Source organism: Anser brachyrhynchus, assembly GCF_964034855.1.
Source record: "Anser brachyrhynchus genome assembly, chromosome: 1".
Classification (NCBI taxonomy): Eukaryota; Metazoa; Chordata; class Aves; order Anseriformes; family Anatidae; genus Anser; species Anser brachyrhynchus.
In genome coordinates, this window is record NC_137694.1 from 112,499,712 (window position 1) to 112,524,420 (window position 24,709).

The window sequence follows — 24,709 nt, forward strand, 5'->3', positions numbered from 1 at the left end:
CTGTAATTAAAATGCTGTTATTTAGACTTTCTCAACTTGCCCTCAGAAGTCATCATTAGGAAGAGCATCCTCGGTGCATGCAGCATGCCGACATTACCCAGTCTTTTACTCTCTATGGCTAAGTACCTGGAGCTTGACCGTTAGAGAAAACCATTACATGGATGTGAGAACAGTTGCTTCTCCTTCCTTCTGAGAAATGAAATACAAACTCGATCTGAGATTCCACCATAAAAATGTATATAGGAATAATAATAAAAAGACACAGGAGAACTGTAAAAGGTTTATTATACAAACAATTATTTTCAAAACAATCGGACTATGAACTATGAACAGCTAGGAACAACTAGGAACAACTAGGGACAACTAGGAACCTGTAACTGGGTGCCGCTCTCCCCACTGTCTCCAAAGGGTCCTGCACTAGGGTTCCAGCCCATCGCCTGCAGCTGCCTTGTTTGGGCTGCAGGTGCAAGTTGGGCAGTGTGGGGCTGCTGAGGGCTGCCAGTCGGGTGGATTCGGCATGGCCGTGGCAGAGGCTGCTGCCGGCCCAAGAATTGCAAATGGACGGAAGGGAGGTATGGTGGCCCAGGGAATCCGTGGAGCTGGCGCGTTTTGGTGCGTAGGTGCCGAGCCGGCTCCCATGAGAGGCAGAAAGTAGTGCCGTGTGGGAGTAGGAGAGGCAGATGGGCTCGGGCTGCTGCGTGGTGGCAGCTGGGAGGAGGCTGGAGGCTGTTGCTCGTCCCTGCCTGCTGCCTCTGCAGCGGGGCCTGGCAGGGAGGGAGCATCCACGCCTGAGGCTGGATGGGCACCGCTAGCCTGGGGGGTGGCTTTTGCCTGGCGCTTTGGGAGTGGGGGCCCTGCGGGGGCTGCTGTCTGCGTGTGCTCTGCTGGAGCTGCTGCCATCCCGTCCTTCTCCTCCCCGGCATCTGCTCCCCACCCATGCTGGATGCCTGGGCTGCTGCTGGGGCAGTTTCCATACAGAGCCGCCTGCGTTGCGTGGGCAGCCGTGGCTTTCCTCTTCAGAGCAACACGGCGCTTGCAGTTGACGAGCAGGTGGGGAGAATCTCTCTTGAAGTTGGGGTTGTGGTAGAGGAGTAACTAAAAAATGCAAAGGAGGAAAGTTAGTTGCTAACATTTTCCAAAAATAATAAAAAATAATTGATCAAGAAACCCAGATACCATAACTTTTCAGATGCTTCTGGGTAGAACTAACAGGTAGGTAACGCTACACTGCTAATATGCATCCCACGGTTGAAAAAAGAATTCACATATGGCACAGCAAGATTTCTTGCGAATATATTCAACTGAGTAGACTCATCATAGCCTGATTTATTTATCTTTCCATTCCGTGAATTTGAAATCCTTGAGTATAACCCAATTATATTGTCTCCACATTTCTACCACTCATCAACGCCACCTGAAAAATACCTCCACACCAGCCTGAGAAAGACATTAAATTTAGAACATTTACTGTCATCCTCATCTGCTGTATTGCCAAGGCCTACGCCCATATCTCCCACTAGACTATTGTGAGTGTTGGTTCGTGTGTGGAGCAAGTGATGTACCTTCCTGTGAGCAGAAAACGCATCTTCTTCTGCAAGGAATTCAGGAAGTGAGGCAGATCTTTGGAAGTCCTGTTGCATTTTGGTAAATCCGTACAGGTTAAGCTGACGGATGAAACTTTTCATACGCCCAGTCTCAAAAATTTTCTGAGGCCCGCTCCTTCCCAGCACTTCCACTTTAAATATTTCTTCATCAATCACAATGCAGTTTCCACAGTGACCCCACCAAATGGTCTTAAAGTCGTTGCTTTCAACTAGTTGCCACAGTTTCTCTGGGAAACTGAGGAAGGAGAAGACGTTGGCTTTGACAGCGCTCTCCTCAGAAGAACTGCAGGGTTTGCTCTCACAGTTATCAGTGGAAGCCAGCCAATCCATTTCTTCCTTTACTGATGCTGCAGCACCATCACAAGCTGCTCCTCTGTGCTGTCCCAGAGGCTCAGCAGAAGGGGACTCTGAGGATTCAACCAGCTTGTCTGGAGCAGAAACAGGTGAAGTTTCTGCTGGAAGCGGCTCCCTCTTAATTTCTTTTATCTCATTTTCACTGAAGTTTCCGCCTGAAGCCATTTCAGTGGCCAGCTTAGTCTTCGTCCTGCCACTCAGCGAGCGAGACCCAGCTGGTCTGTCTGGGCGTTGTGGTGGGAGATGCTCGAGCATCACCATGACACCCACCCGTCATCAGAGTGACATCACAGTGGAACAGCCAGATGTTGCTGTCCAGCACTTGCTGCTGGTGCTGTACCACGGGTGTTTCGACTCAAAAGAAGCACATAAAGCCGTGTTTAAAGGGGATCGCTTCTTCCCTAGACCTTGCTTCCCCTTCCCTGTGTGATAGCTCTCTTCTGGCCTCCTTGATGTCCCTGTGCGTTTTCCATCTGGGGAGGGAAATCAGTTTCCCAAGCAATGTTAACTAAAGAATGTAGCAATCTCTTCCTAGTTTGCTGCCACTTCCTGTAAATGCTCTGTGATTTGCACAGCACTGCTTTTGCAAGGGAGTAGCTATGTACCCAGGTGATGCTCCTTGAGGTCAGCAGTCTCCCAGAGGCTGCTCTGCAGGTCCAACCAGAATAAAACCTATATAGATTTTGCTAATGACATAAAATGGTAGATGTACAAGCCCTTGTTTCTTTGATTTGGTTCTTATGCTTTGATTCGACAGTTGAGAAATTTAGAAAGCAACTCAACAAAAGCAGTGATGTTCTCCAAGCCTTTTCAATCACACCCCTCTCTACAGGGTCAAGTGGGTTTCTTTTTGTAAAGGAACGGTTCGATGTGGACGTAGTGTCTGGATGCGGGACTGGAATGCACACTAAGTTTGCAGATTGTACCAAATATGAGGCGATGTTAACTCCCTTGAGTATAGACAGGCCTTGTGGGGAGATCTTGACAAGTTAGAGTGCCGGGCAATCAGTGCTGTATGGAATTTAACAGCAATAAGTGATGGATTCTTCCCCTAGGTGGGGGCAACATTGCCTATACATACAGAGTGGGGGATGAGCAGCCCTGCAGAAAGGGATCTGGGCATTGTGGTCAGTGGCAAGTTGAATATGTATCAACAGTGTACCCTGCAGCCAGGAGGGCCACCCGTGCCCTGGGGTGCATCAGGCAAAGCATCACTAGCCGGTTGAGGGAAAGCATTGTCCTGCTCTGCTCTGCACTGATGTGGCTTCACCTGAAGCACTGTGTGCAGTTTTGGGTGCCACAAAATAAGAAGTACACAGAGCTATTAGAGAGTGTCCAAAGGAAACTATGAAAATGGTAAAAGGTCTGGAGGGCAAGACATATGAGGAGCGGCTGAGGTCCCTTGGTTTGCTCAGCCCAGAGCAGAGCAGGCTGAGGGGAGACCTCCTGGCGGCCTGCAGCTCCCTCCCGAGGGGAGCGGAGGGGCAGGCGCTGAGCTCTGCTGTCTGCTGAGCTCTGCTCTCTGCTGTCTGTCACCCATCATATAATATGATGGGTGAACAACTGGCTGGTGGATTGTGCCAAAAGGGTTGTAGCAAAGGGGGTTATGTCAGTCTGGTGACCTGTCACTAGCGGGGTTCCGCAGGGCTCTGTTCTAGGGCCACCTCTCTGCATGTTTTTAAAAACGATCTGCACGCAGGACTCAAATGCATACTAAGTAAATCTCCAGACAACACTAAATCAGGAGAAGCTGCTGACTCCGCTGAGGGTAGAGAGGCCTTGCTGAGGTATCTGGACAAGTTAGAGGGCCGGGCCATCACCAAGCGCATGAAGTTCAACAAGAGGAGGTGTCGGACCCTGCACCTGGGACAGGGCAACCTTGGCTCTTTGTACAGGCTGTAGGACAAGAGGCTGGAGAGCAGCCCCGCAGAAAGGGATCTGGGGGTTCTGGTCAGCAGCAAGTTGAATATAAGTCACCAGCATGCCAACTGTATGCTGGGGTGCAGCAGGCACAGCGCTGCTAGACGGTCGAGGGAAGTGCATGTCCCGTTCTGCTCGTCTTGGGGTGTGTGCTCTACTCCTGCGCCTGACCTAAGTCTTGCTCAGGCTTACAAGCCACAGTAGGCCTCGACAGGACTGTTCTTCACACACTGGAGTTAAAGAACGTGTTAGGGAATCTGAGTTTGACTACGAGTCAATTGCGTTATCTTACAAATTCACTGTCGGGAGACTTCTCTCTGCTGACCAGCGATAGGACCTTAGGGAATGGCATAAGGCCACGTCAGGGGAGATTCAGGTTGGATATTAGGGAAAGGTTTTTCACAAAGCATCAGACACACATTTACCCACTTCTCCTCCATGCGTACATTTTGTGTGTGTGGCTGGTTTGATGATCTATTTATTTATTTACTTATTTTCCCTAACATATTTGGGATTGCAGTATGCAAAACTGGGCTGTCAGAGGATGAGCTGATATTCTTTGCATGCCTATGGAGTTTCTCACAGAAGTGTGGCTGCTGTATCTTGTTCCTGCCTTTGCTGCTTTAACCCAGTATTCTTTTTTTTTTTCTTTTTTTCTTTTTCTTTTTTTCTCCCAGGTTTGGACTATGAGCGGATTGCACTAGGTTCAGCTTGTTTTCCTCTATTGTATTGCATTTTTCTCTTCTGCACCTTTATACCTTTTCTATACTTCATACACATTAGTGTACTGGGTCTGGCTGGGATTGAGTTAACTTTCCCTGCAGGGGCCTATATAAGGGTTGTACTCTGCACTTGTAGCTAGAACAGCCAACTTGTAGCTATCACACCAATAGTTTATTTTATTTTATTTTATTTTATTTTATTTTATTTTATTTTATTTTATTTATTTTATTTTATTTTATTTTATTTTATTTTATTTTATTTATTTTATTTTATTTTATTTTATTTTATTTTATTTTATTTTATTTATTTATTTTATTTTATTTTATTTTATTTTATTTTATTTTATTTTATTTTATTTTATTTTATTTTATTTATTTTATTTTATTTTATTTTATTTTATTTTATTTTATTTTACTTTATTTATTTTATTTATTTATTTTATTTTATTATTTTATTTTATTTTATTTATTTTATTTATTTTATTTTATTTTATTTTATTTTATTTTATTTTATTTTATTTTATTTTATTTTATTTTATTTATTTTATTTTATTTTATTTTATTTTATTTTATTTTATTTTATTTTATTTTATTTTTATTTTTATTTTATTTATTTATTTATTTATTTTTATTTTAAATTTCTGAACAGGGCTGGCACAGCATCCAGACTTCCTCCAAACTCCCCAGAGCCAGCAGGCAGGGGGTGGGCAAGAGGTGGGGAGGGGACAGCACCAGGGCAGCTGACCTAAACCGACCCAAGGGATATTGCACAGCATGTAGTGTCACAGTCTGCAGTAATAGGTGGGGAAGGAGAATGGGTTGGGCGGAGGGTGTCTCTGCATGAAGATATCTGTCCTCCCAAACCACCACTATATGTACTGAGGCCCTGTTTCCGAGGATGGGCCCAAGCATCGCTCATTGGTGGGAATTAGAGAATAATTGTTTTTCCTTCTTCCCCTGTTGTTTCCATGCGGCTCTTGCTTGTTTTCTTCCTCTTCCTTTTCACTTTAATTAAATTATCCTTATCTCCCCTCTCCCCCTCCCTTTTTTCCATCCTTTCCATCGTACTCTCTTCTCCCCCTTTCTATGAGGAGGGGGAGTGAGAGAGCAGTTGTACTGGAGTTCAGCTGCCCAGCAGGGTAAAAACAGCACAATTAGTTAGGCTGCAACATTTGAATCCATGTGTAATCAAGAGTGAATCAGATGTTACCGGTTATTTCGTTCAAACCGCCTGCACTCCAGTCAAGATCTCAAACTGCATGCAGTAAGTTTGTTCTTATACGAACCTAGACATGAGTTCAATATGGTACTCTGAAAATAGAAAATAAGACGAAACTAAGGAGATGAAAGGGGAAAAGTGATCTCATTTTCCTTCCAATCTTTTCTATTTGATTTCATTTAAAAGAGTTTTTTTTTATTTGTTTGTTTGTTTTGTTTTAAACTCCTCATTAAGTTTAGCGTCATCCTAACAATCAGACAAGGTACAATTTTACGGAAAAAAATTAAAAGTAGGCTGAGATAAATAATAGTCCCTAAACTCAATGATCTTCTCCTTCTACCTCCCTCCCCCGCAACATTAGCAATCGAAGATAAACTGTTCAGTAAAGACTTTCTCCATAAATACAACTGAGATTTAATCAACATAATTATCATTACTGGACTAAATACAAGTTCAAGTATATAAGAATTCTCCAGATTCTTCTGTTTCCTTTCTTAACTGACATTCCTGTCACCCCCTCTTAACAACTAACTCTTTTCAAGCCTGTGCAGATCTAATTCTGTTTGTCCGTTGTTCTCCCTGAACAGCGTTTTGTTCAAGCTCGTGAAATCCAATTTCAGTTCTGCTAACGAGAACACGGAGAGCATCCTTCCCCTCTCATCCCCTGCCCCTGTTCTGGAGAGGGTTGGAGATAAAATCATTCTAGCGTTATGTTACGGACTTCAAATACAATGCCCTACCTTCAGTGGCTTGCTTCCCTGGATCGCTGATACCCATTCCAAAGCAATTTCTGGAAGTCTTTACACGTCCTCAAATTGTCAAGATCCTAGTTTGTCATGAAACAATTTCCTAGTTGTGAAAGCCTTCTCTGTGTGGATCTATTACTAGAGTGCAAACCTGCGAAAGCTAATAAAAATAACAACATTTTCTAGGCTAACAAAGTGTTAATGAATCAGATTTATCTAAATGTGCATCTCTTAAAACTTCAGGAATCATCAAGTTCTATTCCGATCTTACCTAATGCAATGTATATGAACTTTAGGTACGTTTCAGATTGGAGAGAAGAAAAAACAACTGCATAGCACTTACATTTTAAAGTTTAGTGACAAAATCAATGGTTTAACTCCTACGAAAACAGTCAAAACTTTAAAATGGTGACTAGAAAATGGTGACCGATTTGGTAACCCTTAAAAAGGATGCTCAGAAAACTGTAAGCACAGAACTGTGGAAAATCAAGTCCTTTAAGACTGCCAACCTTAGATGTCCATAAATGACTAAGCTCTGCGAGTTAATCTTCAAAAGCTTGTACTTAGGTTGTATTTTATTCTCTACTCATTTAAGTTGAAGCATTACCAAGTTTCGGTAGATAAAATCCAATTATTTTCCCATTCCTACTACAAATAACTGTTACTACTTCCAAACGAGCCACAACAATATCAGTTCTTTTATAACGATGAACAAACCCCCTGCCATGGGCAGAGACACCTCCCACCAGACCAGGTTGCTCAAAGCCCCTTCCAGCCTGGCCTTGAACACCTCCAGGGATGGGGCATCCACAGCTTCTCTGGGCAGCCTGTGCCAGTGCCTCACCACCCTCACGGTAAGGAATTTCCTCCTTATAGCTAATCCAATTCTACCCTCTTTTATTTTAAAACCATTATTCCTTGTTCTGTCACTACACTCCCTGACAAAGAGTCCCTCCCCAGCCTTCCTGCAGGCCCCTTCAGGTACTGGCAGGCCGCTGTAAGGTCTCCCTGGAGCCTTCTCTTCTCCAGGCTGAACCACCCCAACTCCCTCAGCCTGTCTTCACAGGAGAGGTGCTCCAGCCCCTTGATCCGTCCTTGGGGCCCTCCTCTGGACTCACTGTAATACTTCTGTGTCCTTCTTGTGCTGGGAGCCCCAGAGCTGAAGGCAGTGCTCCAGGTGGGGTCTCACGAGAGCAGAGCAGAGGGGGAGAATCACCTCCCTCGCCCTGCTGGCCACCCGGCTTTTGATGCAGCCCAGGATACAGCTGGCTTTCTGTGCCTTAAGCACACATTGCTGGCTCATGTTGAGCTTCTCATCAACCAACACCCCCAGGGCCTTCTCCTCAGGGCTGCCCTCAACCCATTCTCCACCCAGCCCATATCTGTGCTTGGGAGTGCCCTGGCCCAGGTGCAGGACCTTGCACTTGGCCTTGTTGAACTCCATGAGGTTCTCACCGGCCCACCTCTTGAGCCAGGTTCCCCTGGCTGGCATCCCTTCCCTCCAGTGTGTCGGCCACGCCACACAACTTGGTGTCATCAGAAGACTTACTGCGGGTGCACTTGATCCCACTGTCCAGGGCACTGACAAAGATGTTAAAAAGCAGTGGTCCCAATATTGGCCCCTGGGGAACACCACTCAGTACTGTTCTCCACTTGGACATTGACTGCAATTCTTTGAGCGCAACCATCCAGCCAATTCCTTACCCGGCAAGTGGTCCAACATTTCTATAAATATAAATATTTTAAATATACATAGTTTCATCATTTCTGAACTCTGTTCTCTTGCTTTTCAGGGATGCCTCTCCAAAGCACTTGATTTCTCAGCGCCCTCATGAATGTTAGCTCAGAAATCACAGCACAGGTTGTTACTGCCTGGCGATGTAGAGTGTTCCCCTTGTGAGCATTCATCCTACTATGAAGGTGACATTCCCTTTCTGAGTCTTCTGTAATTAAAATGCTGTTATTTAGACTTTCTCAACTTGCCCTCAGAAGTCATCATTAGGAAGAGCATCCTCGGTGCATGCAGCATGCCGACATTACCCAGTCTTTTACTCTCTATGGCTAAGTACCTGGAGCTTGACCGTTAGAGAAAACCATTACATGGATGTGAGAACAGTTGCTTCTCCTTCCTTCTGAGAAATGAAATACAAACTCGATCTGAGATTCCACCATAAAAATGTATATAGGAATAATAATAAAAAGACACAGGAGAACTGTAAAAGGTTTATTATACAAACAATTATTTTCAAAACAATCGGACTATGAACTATGAACAGCTAGGAACAACTAGGAACAACTAGGGACAACTAGGAACCTGTAACTGGGTGCCGCTCTCCCCACTGTCTCCAAAGGGTCCTGCACTAGGGTTCCAGCCCATCGCCTGCAGCTGCCTTGTTTGGGCTGCAGGTGCAAGTTGGGCAGTGTGGGGCTGCTGAGGGCTGCCAGTCGGGTGGATTCGGCATGGCCGTGGCAGAGGCTGCTGCCGGCCCAAGAATTGCAAAAGGACGGAAGGGAGGTATGGTGGCCCAGGGAATCCGTGGAGCTGGCGCGTTTTGGTGCGTAGGTGCCGAGCCGGCTCCCATGAGAGGCAGAAAGTAGTGCCGTGTGGGAGTAGGAGAGGCAGATGGGCTCGGGCTGCTGCGTGGTGGCAGCTGGGAGGAGGCTGGAGGCTGTTGCTCGTCCCTGCCTGCTGCCTCTGCAGCGGGGCCTGGCAGGGAGGGAGCATCCACGCCTGAGGCTGGATGGGCACCGCTAGCCTGGGGGGTGGCTTTTGCCTGGCGCTTTGGGAGTGGGGGCCCTGCGGGGGCTGCTGTCTGCGTGTGCTCTGCTGGAGCTGCTGCCATCCCGTCCTTCTCCTCCCCGGCATCTGCTCCCCACCCATGCTGGATGCCTGGGCTGCTGCTGGGGCAGTTTCCATACAGAGCCGCCTGCGTTGCGTGGGCAGCCGTGGCTTTCCTCTTCAGAGCAACACGGCGCTTGCAGTTGACGAGCAGGTGGGGAGAATCTCTCTTGAAGTTGGGGTTGTGGTAGAGGAGTAACTAAAAAATGCAAAGGAGGAAAGTTAGTTGCTAACATTTTCCAAAAATAATAAAAAATAATTGATCAAGAAACCCAGATACCATAACTTTTCAGATGCTTCTGGGTAGAACTAACAGGTAGGTAACGCTACACTGCTAATATGCATCCCACGGTTGAAAAAAGAATTCACCTATGGCACAGCAAGATTTCTTGCGAATATATTCAACTGAGTAGACTCATCATAGCCTGATTTATTTATCTTTCCATTCCATGAATTTGAAATCCTTGAGTATAACCCAATTATATTGTCTCCACATTTCTACCACTCATCAACGCCACCTGAAAAATACCTCCACACCAGCCTGAGAAAGACATTAAATTTAGAACATTTACTGTCATCCTCATCTGCTGTATTGCCAAGGCCTACGCCCATATCTCCCACTAGACTATTGTGAGTGTTGGTTCGTGTGTGGAGCAAGTGATGTACCTTCCTGTGAGCAGAAAACGCATCTTCTTCTGCAAGGAATTCAGGAAGTGAGGCAGATCTTTGGAAGTCCTGTTGCATTTTGGTAAATCCGTACAGGTTAAGCTGACGGATGAAACTTTTCATACGCCCAGTCTCAAAAATTTTCTGAGGCCCGCTCCTTCCCAGCACTTCCACTTTAAATATTTCTTCATCAATCACAATGCAGTTTCCACAGTGACCCCACCAAATGGTCTTAAAGTCGTTGCTTTCAACTAGTTGCCACAGTTTCTCTGGGAAACTGAGGAAGGAGAAGACGTTGGCTTTGACAGCGCTCTCCTCAGAAGAACTGCAGGGTTTGCTCTCACAGTTATCAGTGGAAGCCGGCCAATCCATTTCTTCCTTTACTGATGCTGCAGCACCATCACAAGCTGCTCCTCTGTGCTGACCCAGAGGCTCAGCAGAAGGGGACTCTGAGGATTCAACCAGCTTGTCTGGAGCAGAAACAGGTGAAGTTTCTGCTGGAAGCGGCTCCCTCTTAATTTCTTTTATCTCATTTTCACTGAAGTTTCCGCCTGAAGCCATTTCAGTGGCCAGCTTAGTCTTCGTCCTGCCACTCAGCGAGCGAGACCCAGCTGGTCTGTCTGGGCGTTGTGGTGGGAGATGCTCGAGCATCACCATGACACCCACCCGTCATCAGAGTGACATCACAGTGGAACAGCCAGATGTTGCTGTCCAGCACTTGCTGCTGGTGCTGTACCACGGGTGTTTCGACTCAAAAGAAGCACATAAAGCCGTGTTTAAAGGGGATCGCTTCTTCCCTAGACCTTGCTTCCCCTTCCCTGTGTGATAGCTCTCTTCTGGCCTCCTTGATGTCCCTGTGCGTTTTCCATCTGGGGAGGGAAATCAGTTTCCCAAGCAATGTTAACTAAAGAATGTAGCAATCTCTTCCTAGTTTGCTGCCACTTCCTGTAAATGCTCCGTGATTTGCACAGCACTGCTTTTGCAAGGGAGTAGCTATGTACCCAGGTGATGCTCCTTGAGGTCAGCAGTCTCCCAGAGGCTGCTCTGCAGGTCCAACCAGAATAAAACCTATATAGATTTTGCTAATGACATAAAATGGTAGATGTACAAGCCCTTGTTTCTTTGATTTGGTTCTTATGCTTTGATTCGACAGTTGAGAAATTTAGAAAGCAACTCAACAAAAGCAGTGATGTTCTCCAAGCCTTTTCAATCACACCCCTCTCTACAGGGTCAAGTGGGTTTCTTTTTGTAAAGGAACGGTTCGATGTGGACGTAGTGTCTGGATGCGGGACTGGAATGCACACTAAGTTTGCAGATTGTACCAAATATGAGGCGATGTTAACTCCCTTGAGTATAGACAGGCCTTGTGGGGAGATCTTGACAAGTTAGAGTGCCGGGCAATCAGTGCTGTATGGAATTTAACAGCAATAAGTGATGGATTCTTCCCCTAGGTGGGGGCAACATTGCCTATACATACAGAGTGGGGGATGAGCAGCCCTGCAGAAAGGGATCTGGGCATTGTGGTCAGTGGCAAGTTGAATATGTATCAACAGTGTACCCTGCAGCCAGGAGGGCCACCCGTACCCTGGGGTGCATCAGGCAAAGCATCACTAGCCGGTTGAGGGAAAGCATTGTCCTGCTCTGCTCTGCACTGATGTGGCTTCACCTGAAGCACTGTGTGCAGTTTTGGGTGCCACAAAATAAGAAGTACACAGAGCTATTAGAGAGTGTCCAAAGGAAACTATGAAAATGGTAAAAGGTCTGGAGGGCAAGACATATGAGGAGCGGCTGAGGTCCCTTGGTTTGCTCAGCCCAGAGCAGAGCAGGCTGAGGGGAGACCTCCTGGCGGCCTGCAGCTCCCTCCCGAGGGGAGCGGAGGGGCAGGCGCTGAGCTCTGCTGTCTGCTGAGCTCTGCTCTCTGCTGTCTGTCACCCATCATATAATATGATGGGTGAACAACTGGCTGGTGGATTGTGCCAAAAGGGTTGTAGCAAAGGGGGTTATGTCAGTCTGGTGACCTGTCACTAGCGGGGTTCCGCAGGGCTCTGTTCTAGGGCCACCTCTCTGCATGTTTTTAAAAACGATCTGCACGCAGGACTCAAATGCATACTAAGTAAATCTCCAGACAACACTAAATCAGGAGAAGCTGCTGACTCCGCTGAGGGTAGAGAGGCCTTGCTGAGGTATCTGGACAAGTTAGAGGGCCGGGCCATCACCAAGCGCATGAAGTTCAACAAGAGGAGGTGTCGGACCCTGCACCTGGGACAGGGCAACCTTGGCTCTTTGTACAGGCTGTAGGACAAGAGGCTGGAGAGCAGCCCCGCAGAAAGGGATCTGGGGGTTCTGGTCAGCAGCAAGTTGAATATAAGTCACCAGCATGCCAACTGTATGCTGGGGTGCAGCAGGCACAGCGCTGCTAGACGGTCGAGGGAAGTGCATGTCCCGTTCTGCTCGTCTTGGGGTGTGTGCTCTACTCCTGCGCCTGACCTAAGTCTTGCTCAGGCTTACAAGCCACAGTAGGCCTCGACAGGACTGTTCTTCACACGCTGGAGTTAAAGAACGTGTTAGGGAATCTGAGTTTGACTACGAGTCAATTGCGTTATCTTACAAATTCACTGTCGGGAGACTCTTCTCTCTGCTGACCAGTGATAGGACCTTAGGGAATGGCATAAGGCCACGTCAGGGGAGATTCAGGTTGGATATTAGGGAAAGGTTTTTCACAAAGCATCAGACACACATTTACCCACTTCTCCTCCATGCGTACATTTTGTGTGTGTGGCTGGTTTGATGATCTATTTATTTATTTACTTATTTTCCCTAACATATTTGGGATTGCAGTATGCAAAACTGGGCTGTCAGAGGATGAGCTGATATTCTTTGCATGCCTATGGAGTTTCTCACAGAAGTGTGGCTGCTGTATCTTGTTCCTGCCTTTGCTGCTTTAACCCAGTATTCTTTTTTTTTTTCTTTTTTTCTTTTTCTTTTTTTCTCCCAGGTTTGGACTATGAGCGGATTGCACTAGGTTCAGCTTGTTTTCCTCTATTGTATTGCATTTTTCTCTTCTGCACCTTTATACCTTTTCTATACTTCATACACATTAGTGTACTGGGTCTGGCTGGGATTGAGTTAACTTTCCCTGCAGGGGCCTATATAAGGGTTGTACTCTGCACTTGTAGCTAGAACAGCCAACTTGTAGCTATCACACCAATAGTTTATTTTATTTTATTTTATTTTATTTTATTTATTTTATTTTATTTTATTTTATTTTATTTTATTTATTTATTTTATTTTATTTTATTTTATTTTATTTTATTTTATTTTATTTTATTTTATTTTATTTTATTTTATTTTATATTATTTTATTTTATTTATTTTATTTTATTTTATTTTATTTTATTTTATTTTACTTTATTTATTTTATTTATTTATTTTATTTTATTATTTTATTTTATTTTATTTATTTTATTTATTTTATTTTATTTTATTTTATTTTATTTTATTTTATTTTATTTTATTTTATTTTATTTTATTTTATTTTATTTTATTTATTTTATTTTATTTTATTTTATTTTATTTTATTTTATTTTATTTTTATTTTTATTTTATTTATTTATTTATTTATTTTTATTTTAAATTTCTGAACAGGGCTGGCACAGCATCCAGACTTCCTCCAAACTCCCCAGAGCCAGCAGGCAGGGGGTGGGCAAGAGGTGGGGAGGGGACAGCACCAGGGCAGCTGACCTAAACCGACCCAAGGGATATTGCACAGCATGTAGTGTCACAGTCTGCAGTAATAGGTGGGGAAGGAGAATGGGTTGGGCGGAGGGTGTCTCTGCATGAAGACATCTGTCCTCCCAAACCACCACTATATGTACTGAGGCCCTGTTTCCGAGGATGGGCCCAAGCATCGCTCATTGGTGGGAATTAGAGAATAATTGTTTTTCCTTCTTCCCCTGTTGTTTCCATGCGGCTCTTGCTTGTTTTCTTCCTCTTCCTTTTCACTTTAATTAAATTATCCTTATCTCCCCTCTCCCCCTCCCTTTTTTCCATCCTTTCCATCGTACTCTCTTCTCCCCCTTTCTATGAGGAGGGGGAGTGAGAGAGCAGTTGTACTGGAGTTCAGCTGCCCAGCAGGGTAAAAACAGCACAATTAGTTAGGCTGCAACATTTGAATCCATGTGTAATCAAGAGTGAATCAGATGTTACCGGTTATTTCGTTCAAACCGCCTGCACTCCAGTCAAGATCTCAAACTGCATGCAGTAAGTTTGTTCTTATACGAACCTAGACATGAGTTCAATATGGTACTCTGAAAATAGAAAATAAGATGAAACTAAGGAGATGAAAGGGGAAAAGTGATCTCATTTTCCTTCCAATCTTTTCTATTTGATTTCATTTAAAAGAGTTTTTTTATTTGTTTGTTTGTTTTGTTTTAAACTCCTCATTAAGTTTAGCGTCATCCTAACAATCAGACAAGGTACAATTTTACGGAAAAAAATTAAAAGTAGGCTGAGATAAATAATAGTCCCTAAACTCAATGATCTTCTCCTTCTACCTCCCAACCCCGCAACATTAGCAATCGAAGATAAACTGTTCAGTAAAGACTTTCTCCATAAATACAACTGAGATTTAATCAACATAATTATCATTACTGGACTAAATACAAATTCAAGTATATAAGAATTCTCCAGATTCTTCTATTTCCTTTCTTAACTGACATTCCTGTCACCCCCTCTTAACAACTAACTCTTTTCGAGCCTGTGCAGATCTAATTCTGTTTGTCCGTTGTTCTCCCTGAACAGCGTTTTGTTCAAGCTCGTGAAATCCAATTTCAGTTCTGCTAACGAGAACACGGAGAGCATCCTTCCCCTCTCATCCCCTGCCCCTATTCTGGAGAGGGTTGGAGATAAAATCATTCTAGCGTTATGTTACGGACTTCAAATACAATGCCCTACCTTCAGTGGCTTGCTTCCCTGGATCGCTGATACCCATTCCAAAGCAATTTCTGGAAGTCTTTACACGTCCTCAAATTGTCAAGATCCTAGTTTGTCATGAAACAATTTCCTAGTTGTGAAAGCCTTCTCTGTGTGGATCTATTACTAGAGTGCAAACCTGCGAAAGCTAATAAAAATAACAACATTTTCTAGGCTAACAAAGTGTTAATGAATCAGATTTATCTAAATGTGCATCTCTTAAAACTTCAGGAATCATCAAGTTCTATTCCGATCTTACCTAATGCAATGTATATGAACTTTAGGTACGTTTCAGATTGGAGAGAAGAAAAAACAACTGCATAGCACTTACATTTTAAAGTTTAGTGACAAAATCAGTGGTTTAACTCCTACGAAAACAGTCAAAACTTTAAAATGGTGACTAGAAAATGGTGACCGATTTGGTAACCCTTAAAAAGGATGCTCAGAAAACTGTAAGCACAGAACTGTGGAAAATCAAGTCCTTTAAGACTGCCAACCTTAGATGTCCATAAATGACTAAGCTCTGCGAGTTAATCTTCAAAAGCTTGTACTTAGGTTGTATTTTATTCTCTACTCATTTAAGTTGAAGCATTACCAAGTTTCGGTAGATAAAATCCAATTATTTTCCCATTCCTACTACAAATAACTGTTATTACTTCCAAACGAGCCACAACAATATCAGTTCTTTTATAACGATGAACAAACCCCCTGCCATGGGCAGGGACACCTCCCACCAGACCAGGTTGCTCAAAGCCCCTTCCAGCCTGGCCTTGAACACCTCCAGGGATGGGGCATCCACAGCTTCTCTGGGCAGCCTGTGCCAGTGCCTCACCACCCTCACGGTAAGGAATTTCCTCCTTATAGCTAATCCAATTCTACCCTCTTTTATTTTAAAACCATTATTCCTTGTTCTGTCACTACACTCCCTGACAAAGAGTCCCTCCCCAGCCTTCCTGCAGGCCCCTTCAGGTACTGGCAGGCCGCTGTAAGGTCTCCCTGGAGCCTTCTCTTCTCCAGGCTGAACCACCCCAACTCCCTCAGCCTGTCTTCACAGGAGAGGTGCTCCAGCCCCTTGATCCGTCCTTGGGGCCCTCCTCTGGACTCACTGTAATACTTCTGTGTCCTTCTTGTGCTGGGAGCCCCAGAGCTGAAGGCAGTGCTCCAGGTGGGGTCTCACGAGAGCAGAGCAGAGGGGGAGAATCACCTCCCTCGCCCTGCTGGCCACCCGGCTTTTGATGCAGCCCAGGATACAGCTGGCTTTCTGTGCCTTAAGCACACATTGCTGGCTCATGTTGAGCTTCTCATCAACCAACACCCCCAGGGCCTTCTCCTCAGGGCTGCCCTCAACCCATTCTCCACCCAGCCCATATCTGTGCTTGGGAGTGCCCTGGCCCAGGTGCAGGACCTTGCACTTGGCCTTGTTGAACTCCATGAGGTTCTCACCGGCCCACCTCTTGAGCCAGGTTCCCCTGGCTGGCATCCCTTCCCTCCAGTGTGTCGGCCACGCCACACAACTTGGTGTCATCAGAAGACTTACTGCGGGTGCACTTGATCCCACTGTCCAGGGCACTGACAAAGATGTTAAAAAGCAGTGGTCCCAATATTGGCCCCTGGGGAACACCACTCAGTACTGTTCTCCACTTGGACATTGACTGCAATTCTTTGAGCGCAACCATCCAGCCAATTCCTTACCCGGCAAGTGGTCCAACATTTCTATAAATATAAATATTTTAAATATACATAGTTTCATCATTTCTGAACTCTGTTCTCTTGCTTTTCAGGGATGCCTCTCCAAAGCACTTGATTTCTCAGCGCCCTCATGAATGTTAGCTCAGAAATCACAGCACGGGTTGTTACTGCCTGGCGATGTAGAGTGTTCCCCTTGTGAGCATTCATCCTACTATGAAGGTGACATTCCCTTTCTGAGTCTTCTGTAATTAAAATGCTGTTATTTAGACTTTCTCAACTTGCCCTCAGAAGTCATCATTAGGAAGAGCATCCTCGGTGCATGCAGCATGCCGACATTACCCAGTCTTTTACTCTCTATGGCTAAGTACCTGGAGCTTGACCGTTAGAGAAAACCATTACATGGATGTGAGAACAGTTGCTTCTCCTTCCTTCTGAGAAATGAAATACAAACTCGATCTGAGATTCCACCATAAAAATGTATATAGGAATAATAATAAAAAGACACAGGAGAACTGTAAAAGGTTTATTATACAAACAATTATTTTCAAAACAATCGGACTATGAACTATGAACAGCTAGGAACAACTAGGAACAACTAGGGACAACTAGGAACCTGTAACTGGGTGCCGCTCTCCCCACTGTCTCCAAAGGGTCCTGCACTAGGGTTCCAGCCCATCGCCTGCAGCTGCCTTGTTTGGGCTGCAGGTGCAAGTTGGGCAGTGTGGGGCTGCTGAGGGCTGCCAGTCGGGTGGATTCGGCATGGCCGTGGCAGAGGCTGCTGCCGGCCCAAGAATTGCAAAAGGACGGAAGGGAGGTATGGTGGCCCAGGGAATCCGTGGAGCTGGCGCGTTTTGGTGCGTAGGTGCCGAGCCGGCTCCCATGAGAGGCAGAAAGTAGTGCCGTGTGGGAGTAGGAGAGGCAGATGGGCTCGGGCTGCTGCGTGGTGGCAGCTGGGAGGAGGCTGGAGGCTGTTGCTCGTCCCTGCCTGCTGCCTCTGCAGCGGGGCCTGGCAGGGAGGGAGCATCCACGCCTGAGGCTGGATGGGCACCGCTAGCCTGGGGGGTGGCTTTTGCCTGGCGCTTTGGGAGTGGGGGCCCTGCGGGGGCTGCTGTCTGCGTGTGCTCTGCTGGAGCTGCTGCCATCCCGTCCTTCTCCTCCCCGGCATCTGCTCCCCACCCATGCTGGATGCCTGGGCTGCTGCTGGGGCAGTTTCCATACAGAGCCGCCTGCGTTGCGTGGGCAGCCGTGGCTTTCCTCTTCAGAGCAACACGGCGCTTGCAGTTGACGAGCAGGTGGGGAGAATCTCTCTTGAAGTTGGGGTTGTGGTAGAGGAGTAACTAAAAAATGCAAAGGAGGAAAGTTAGTTGCTAACATTTTCCAAAAATAATAAAAAATAATTGATCAAGAAACCCAGATACCATAACTTTTCAGATGCTTCTGGGTAGAACTAACAGGTAGGTAACGCTACACTGCTAATATGCATCCCACGGTTGAAAAAAGAATTCACCTATGGCACAGCAAGATTTCTTGCGAATATATTCAACTGAGTAGACTCATCATAGCCTGATTTATTTATCTTTCCATTCCGTGAATTTGAAATCCTTGAGTATAACCCAATTATATTGTCTCCACATTTCTACCACTCATCAACGCCACCTGAAAAATACCTCCACACCAGCCTGAGAAAGACATTAAATTTAGAACATTTACTGTCATCCTCATCTGCTGTATTGCCAAGGCCTACGCCCATATCTCCCACTAGACTATTGTGAGTGTTGGTTCGTGTGTGGAGCAAGTGATGTACCTTCCTGTGAGCAGAAAACGCATCTTCTTCTGCAAGGAATTCAGGAAGTGAGGCAGATCTTTGGAAGTCCTGTTGCATTTTGGTAAATCCGTACAGGTTAAGCTGACGGATGAAACTTTTCATACGCCCAGTCTCAAAAATTTTCTGAGGCCCGCTCCTTCCCAGCACTTCCACTTTAAATATTTCTTCATCAATCACAATGCAGTTTCCACAGTGACCCCACCAAATGGTCTTAAAGTCGTTGCTTTCAACTAGTTGCCACAGTTTCTCTGGGAAACTGAGGAAGGAGAAGACGTTGGCTTTGACAGCGCTCTCCTCAGAAGAACTGCAGGGTTTGCTCTCACAGTTATCAGTGGAAGCCGGCCAATCCATTTCTTCCTTTACTGATGCTGCAGCACCATCACAAGCTGCTCCTCTGTGCTGTCCCAGAGGCTCAGCAGAAGGGGACTCTGAGGATTCAACCAGCTTGTCTGGAGCAGAAACAGGTGAAGTTTCTGCTGGAAGCGGCTCCCTCTTAATTTCTTTTATCTCATTTTCACTGAAGTTTCCGCCTGAAGCCATTTCAGTGGCCAGCTTAGTCTTCGTCCTGCCACTCAGCGAGCGAGACCCAGCTGGTCTGTCTGGGCGTTGTGGTGGGAGATGCTCGAGCATCACCATGACACCCACCCGTCATCAGAGTGACATCACAGTGGAACAGCCAGATGTTGCTGTCCAGCACTTGCTGCTGGTGCTGTACCACGGGTGTTTCGACTCAAAAGAAGCACATAAAGCCGTGTTTAAAGGGGATCGCTTCTTCCCTAGACCTTGCTTCCCCTTCCCTGTGTGATAGCTCTCTTCTGGCCTCCTTGATGTCCCTGTGCGTTTTCCATCTGGGGAGGGAAATCAGTTTCCCAAGCAATGTTAACTAAAGAATGTAGCAATCTCTTCCTAGTTTGCTGCCACTTCCTGTAAATGCTCCGTGATTTGCACAGCACTGCTTTTGCAAGGGAGTAGCTATGTACCCAGGTGATGCTCCTTGAGGTCAGCAGTCTCCCAGAGGCTGCTCTGCAGGTCCAACCAGAATAAAACCTATATAGATTTTGCTAATGACATAAAATGGTAGATGTACAAGCCCTTGTTTCTTTGATTTGGTTCTTATGCTTTGATTCGACAGTTGAGAAATTTAGAAAGCAACTCAACAAAAGCAGTGATGTTCTCCAAGCCTTTTCAATCACACCCCTCTCTACAGGGTCAAGTGGGTTTCTTTTTGTAAAGGAACGGTTCGATGTGGACGTAGTGTCTGGATGCGGGACTGGAATGCACACTAAGTTTGCAGATTGTACCAAATATGAGGCGATGTTAACTCCCTTGAGTATAGACAGGCCTTGTGGGGAGATCTTGACAAGTTAGAGTGCCGGGCAATCAGTGCTGTATGGAATTTAACAGCAATAAGTGATGGATTCTTCCCCTAGGTGGGGGCAACATTGCCTATACATACAGAGTGGGGGATGAGCAGCCCTGCAGAAAGGGATCTGGGCATTGTGGTCAGTGGCAAGTTGAATATGTATCAACAGTGTACCCTGCAGCCAGGAGGGCCACCCGTACCCTGGGGTGCATCAGGCAAAGCATCACTAGCCGGTTGAGGGAAAGCATTGTCCTGCTCTGCTCTGCTCTGCTCTGCACTGATGTGGCTTCACCTGAAGCACTGTGTGCAGTTTTGGGTGCCACAAAATAAGAAGTACACAGAGCTATTAGAGAGTGTCCAAAGGAAACTATGAAAATGGTAAAAGGTCTGGAGGGCAAGACATATGAGGAGCGGCTGAGGTCCCTTGGTTTGCTCAGCCCAGAGCAGAGCAGGCTGAGGGGAGACCTCCTGGCGGCCTGCAGCTCCCTCCCGAGGGGAGCGGAGGGGCAGGCGCTGAGCTCTGCTGTCTGCTGAGCTCTGCTCTCTGCTGTCTGTCACCCATCATATAATATGATGGGTGAACAACTGGCTGGTGGATTGTGCCAAAAGGGTTGTAGCAAAGGGGGTTATGTCAGTCTGGTGACCTGTCACTAGCGGGGTTCCGCAGGGCTCTGTTCTAGGGCCACCTCTCTGCATGTTTTTAAAAACGATCTGCACGCAGGACTCAAATGCATACTAAGTAAATCTCCAGACAACACTAAATCAGGAGAAGCTGCTGACTCCGCTGAGGGTAGAGAGGCCTTGCTGAGGTATCTGGACAAGTTAGAGGGCCGGGCCATCACCAAGCGCATGAAGTTCAACAAGAGGAGGTGTCGGACCCTGCACCTGGGACAGGGCAACCTTGGCTCTTTGTACAGGCTGTAGGACAAGAGGCTGGAGAGCAGCCCCGCAGAAAGGGATCTGGGGGTTCTGGTCAGCAGCAAGTTGAATATAAGTCACCAGCATGCCAACTGTATGCTGGGGTGCAGCAGGCACAGCGCTGCTAGACGGTCGAGGGAAGTGCATGTCCCGTTCTGCTCGTCTTGGGGTGTGTGCTCTACTCCTGCGCCTGACCTAAGTCTTGCTCAGGCTTACAAGCCACAGTAGGCCTCGACAGGACTGTTCTTCACACACTGGAGTTAAAGAACGTGTTAGGGAATCTGAGTTTGACTACGAGTCAATTGCGTTATCTTACAAATTCACTGTCGGGAGACTCTTCTCTCTGCTGACCAGTGATAGGACCTTAGGGAATGGCATAAGGCCACGTCAGGGGAGATTCAGGTTGGATATTAGGGAAAGGTTTTTCACAAAGCATCAGACACACATTTACCCACTTCTCCTCCATGCGTACATTTTGTGTGTGTGGCTGGTTTGATGATCTATTTATTTATTTACTTATTTTCCCTAACATATTTGGGATTGCAGTATGCAAAACTGGGCTGTCAGAGGATGAGCTGATATTCTTTGCATGCCTATGGAGTTTCTCACAGAAGTGTGGCTGCTGTATCTTGTTCCTGCCTTTGCTGCTTTAAACCAGTATTCTTTTTTTTTTTCTTTTTTTCTTTTTCTTTTTTTCTCCCAGGTTTGGACTATGAGCGGATTGCACTAGGTTCAGCTTGTTTTCCTCTATTGTATTGCATTTTTCTCTTCTGCACCTTTATACCTTTTCTATACTTCATACACATTAGTGTACTGGGTCTGGCTGGGATTGAGTTAACTTTCCCTGCAGGGGCCTATATAAGGGTTGTACTCTGCACTTGTAGCTAGAACAGCCAACTTGTAGCTATCACACCAATAGTTTATTTTATTTTATTTTATTTTATTTTATTTATTTTATTTTATTTTATTTTATTTATTTATTTATTTTATTTTATTTTATTTTATTTTATTTTATTTATTTATTTTATTTATTTATTTTATTTTATTTTATTTTATTTTATTTTATTTTATTTTATTTTATTTTATTTTATTTAATTTTATTTTATTTTACTTTATTTATTTTATTTTTTTATTTTATTTTATTATTTTATTTTATTTTATTTTATTTTATTTTATTTTATTTATTTTATTTTATTTTATTTTATTTTATTTTATTTTATTTATTTTATTTTATTTTATTTTATTTTTTTTAATTTTATTTTTATTTTTATTTTTATTTTATTTATTTATTTATTTATTTATTTATTTTTATTTTAAATTTCTGAACAGGGCTGGCACAGCATCCAGACTTCCTCCAAACTCCCCAGAGCCAGCAGGCAGGGGGTGGGCAAGAGGTGGGGAGGGGACAGCACCAGGGCAGCTGACCTAAACCGACCCAAGGGATATTGCACAGCATGTAGTGTCACAGTCTGCAGTAATAGGTGGGGAAGGAGAATGGGTTGGGCGGAGGGTGTCTCTGCATGAAGACATCTGTCCTCCCAAACCACCACTATATGTACTGAGGCCCTGTTTCCGAGGATGGGCCCAAGCATCGCTCATTGGTGGGAATTAGAGAATAATTGTTTTTCCTTCTTCCCCTGTTGTTTCCATGCGGCTTTTGCTTGTTTTCTTCCTCTTCACTTTAATTAAATTATCCTTATCTCCCCTCTCCCCCTCCCTTTTTTCCATCCTTTCCATCGTACTCTCTTCTCCCCCTTTCTATGAGGAGGGAGAGTGAGAGAGCAGTTGTACTGGAGTTCAGCTGCCCAGCAGGGTAAAAACAGCACAATTAGTTAGGCTGCAACATTTGAATCCATGTGTAATCAAGAGTGAATCAGATGTTACCGGTTATTTCGTTCAAACCGCCTGCACTCCAGTCAAGATCTCAAACTGCATGCAGTAAGTTTGTTCTTATACGAACCTAGACATGAGTTCAATATGGTACTCTGAAAATAGAAAATAAGACGAAACTAAGGAGATGAAAGGGGAAAAGTGATCTCATTTTCCTTCCAATCTTTTCTATTTGATTTCATTTAAAAGAGTTTTTTTATTTGTTTGTTTGTTTTGTTTTAAACTCCTCATTAAGTTTAGCGTCATCCTAACAATCAGACAAGGTACAATTTTACGGAAAAAAATTAAAAGTAGGCTGAGATAAATAATAGTCCCTAAACTCAATGATCTTCTCCTTCTACCTCCCTCCCCCGCAACATTAGCAATCGAAGATAAACTGTTCAGTAAAGACTTTCTCCATAAATACAACTGAGATTTAATCAACATAATTATCATTACTGGACTAAATACAAATTCAAGTATATAAGAATTCTCCAGATTCTTCTATTTCCTTTCTTAACTGACATTCCTGTCACCCCCTCTTAACAACTAACTCTTTTCAAGCCTGTGCAGATCTAATTCTGTTTGTCCGTTGTTCTCCCTGAACAGCGTTTTGTTCAAGCTCGTGAAATCCAATTTCAGTTCTGCTAACGAGAACACGGAGAGCATCCTTCCCCTCTCATCCCCTGCCCCTATTCTGGAGAGGGTTGGAGATAAAATCATTCTAGCGTTATGTTACGGACTTCAAATACAATGCCCTACCTTCAGTGGCTTGCTTCCCTGGATCGCTGATACCCATTCCAAAGCAATTTCTGGAAGTCTTTACACGTCCTCAAATTGTCAAGATCCTAGTTTGTCATGAAACAATTTCCTAGTTGTGAAAGCCTTCTCTGTGTGGATCTATTACTAGAGTGCAAACCTGCGAAAGCTAATAAAAATAACAACATTTTCTAGGCTAACAAAGTGTTAATGAATCAGATTTATCTAAATGTGCATCTCTTAAAACTTCAGGAATCATCAAGTTCTATTCCGATCTTACCTAATGCAATGTATATGAACTTTAGGTACGTTTCAGATTGGAGAGAAGAAAAAACAACTGCATAGCACTTACATTTTAAAGTTTAGTGACAAAATCAGTGGTTTAACTCCTACGAAAATAGTCAAAACTTTAAAATGGTGACTAGAAAATGGTGACCGATTTGGTAACCCTTAAAAAGGATGCTCAGAAAACTGTAAGCACAGAACTGTGGAAAATCAAGTCCTTTAAGACTGCCAACCTTAGATGTCCATAAATGACTAAGCTCTGCGAGTTAATCTTCAAAAGCTTGTACTTAGGTTGTATTTTATTCTCTACTCATTTAAGTTGAAGCATTACCAAGTTTCGGTAGATAAAATCCAATTATTTTCCCATTCCTACTACAAATAACTGTTATTACTTCCAAACGAGCCACAACAATATCAGTTCTTTTATAACGATGAACAAACCCCCTGCCATGTGCAGAGACACCTCCCACCAGACCAGGTTGCTCAAAGCCCCTTCCAGCCTGGCCTTGAACACCTCCAGGGATGGGGCATCCACAGCTTCTCTGGGCAACCTGTGCCAGTGCCTCACCACCCTCACGGTAAGGAATTTCCTCCTTATAGCTAATCCAATTCTACCCTCTTTTATTTTAAAACCATTATTCCTTGTTCTGTCACTACACTCCCTGACAAAGAGTCCCTCCCCAGCTTTCCTGTAGGCCCCCTTCAGGTACTGGCAGGCCGCTGTAAGGTCTCCCTGGAGCCTTCTCTTCTCCAGGCTGAACCACCCCAACTCCCTCAGCCTGTCTTCACAGGAGAGGTGCTCCAGCCCCTTGATCCGTCCTTGGGGCCCTCCTCTGGACTCACTGTAACACTTCTGTGTCCTTCTTGTGCTGGGAGCCCCAGAGCTGAAGGCAGTGCTCCAGGTGGGGTCTCACGAGAGCAGAGCAGAGGGGGAGAATCACCTCCCTCGCCCTGCTGGCC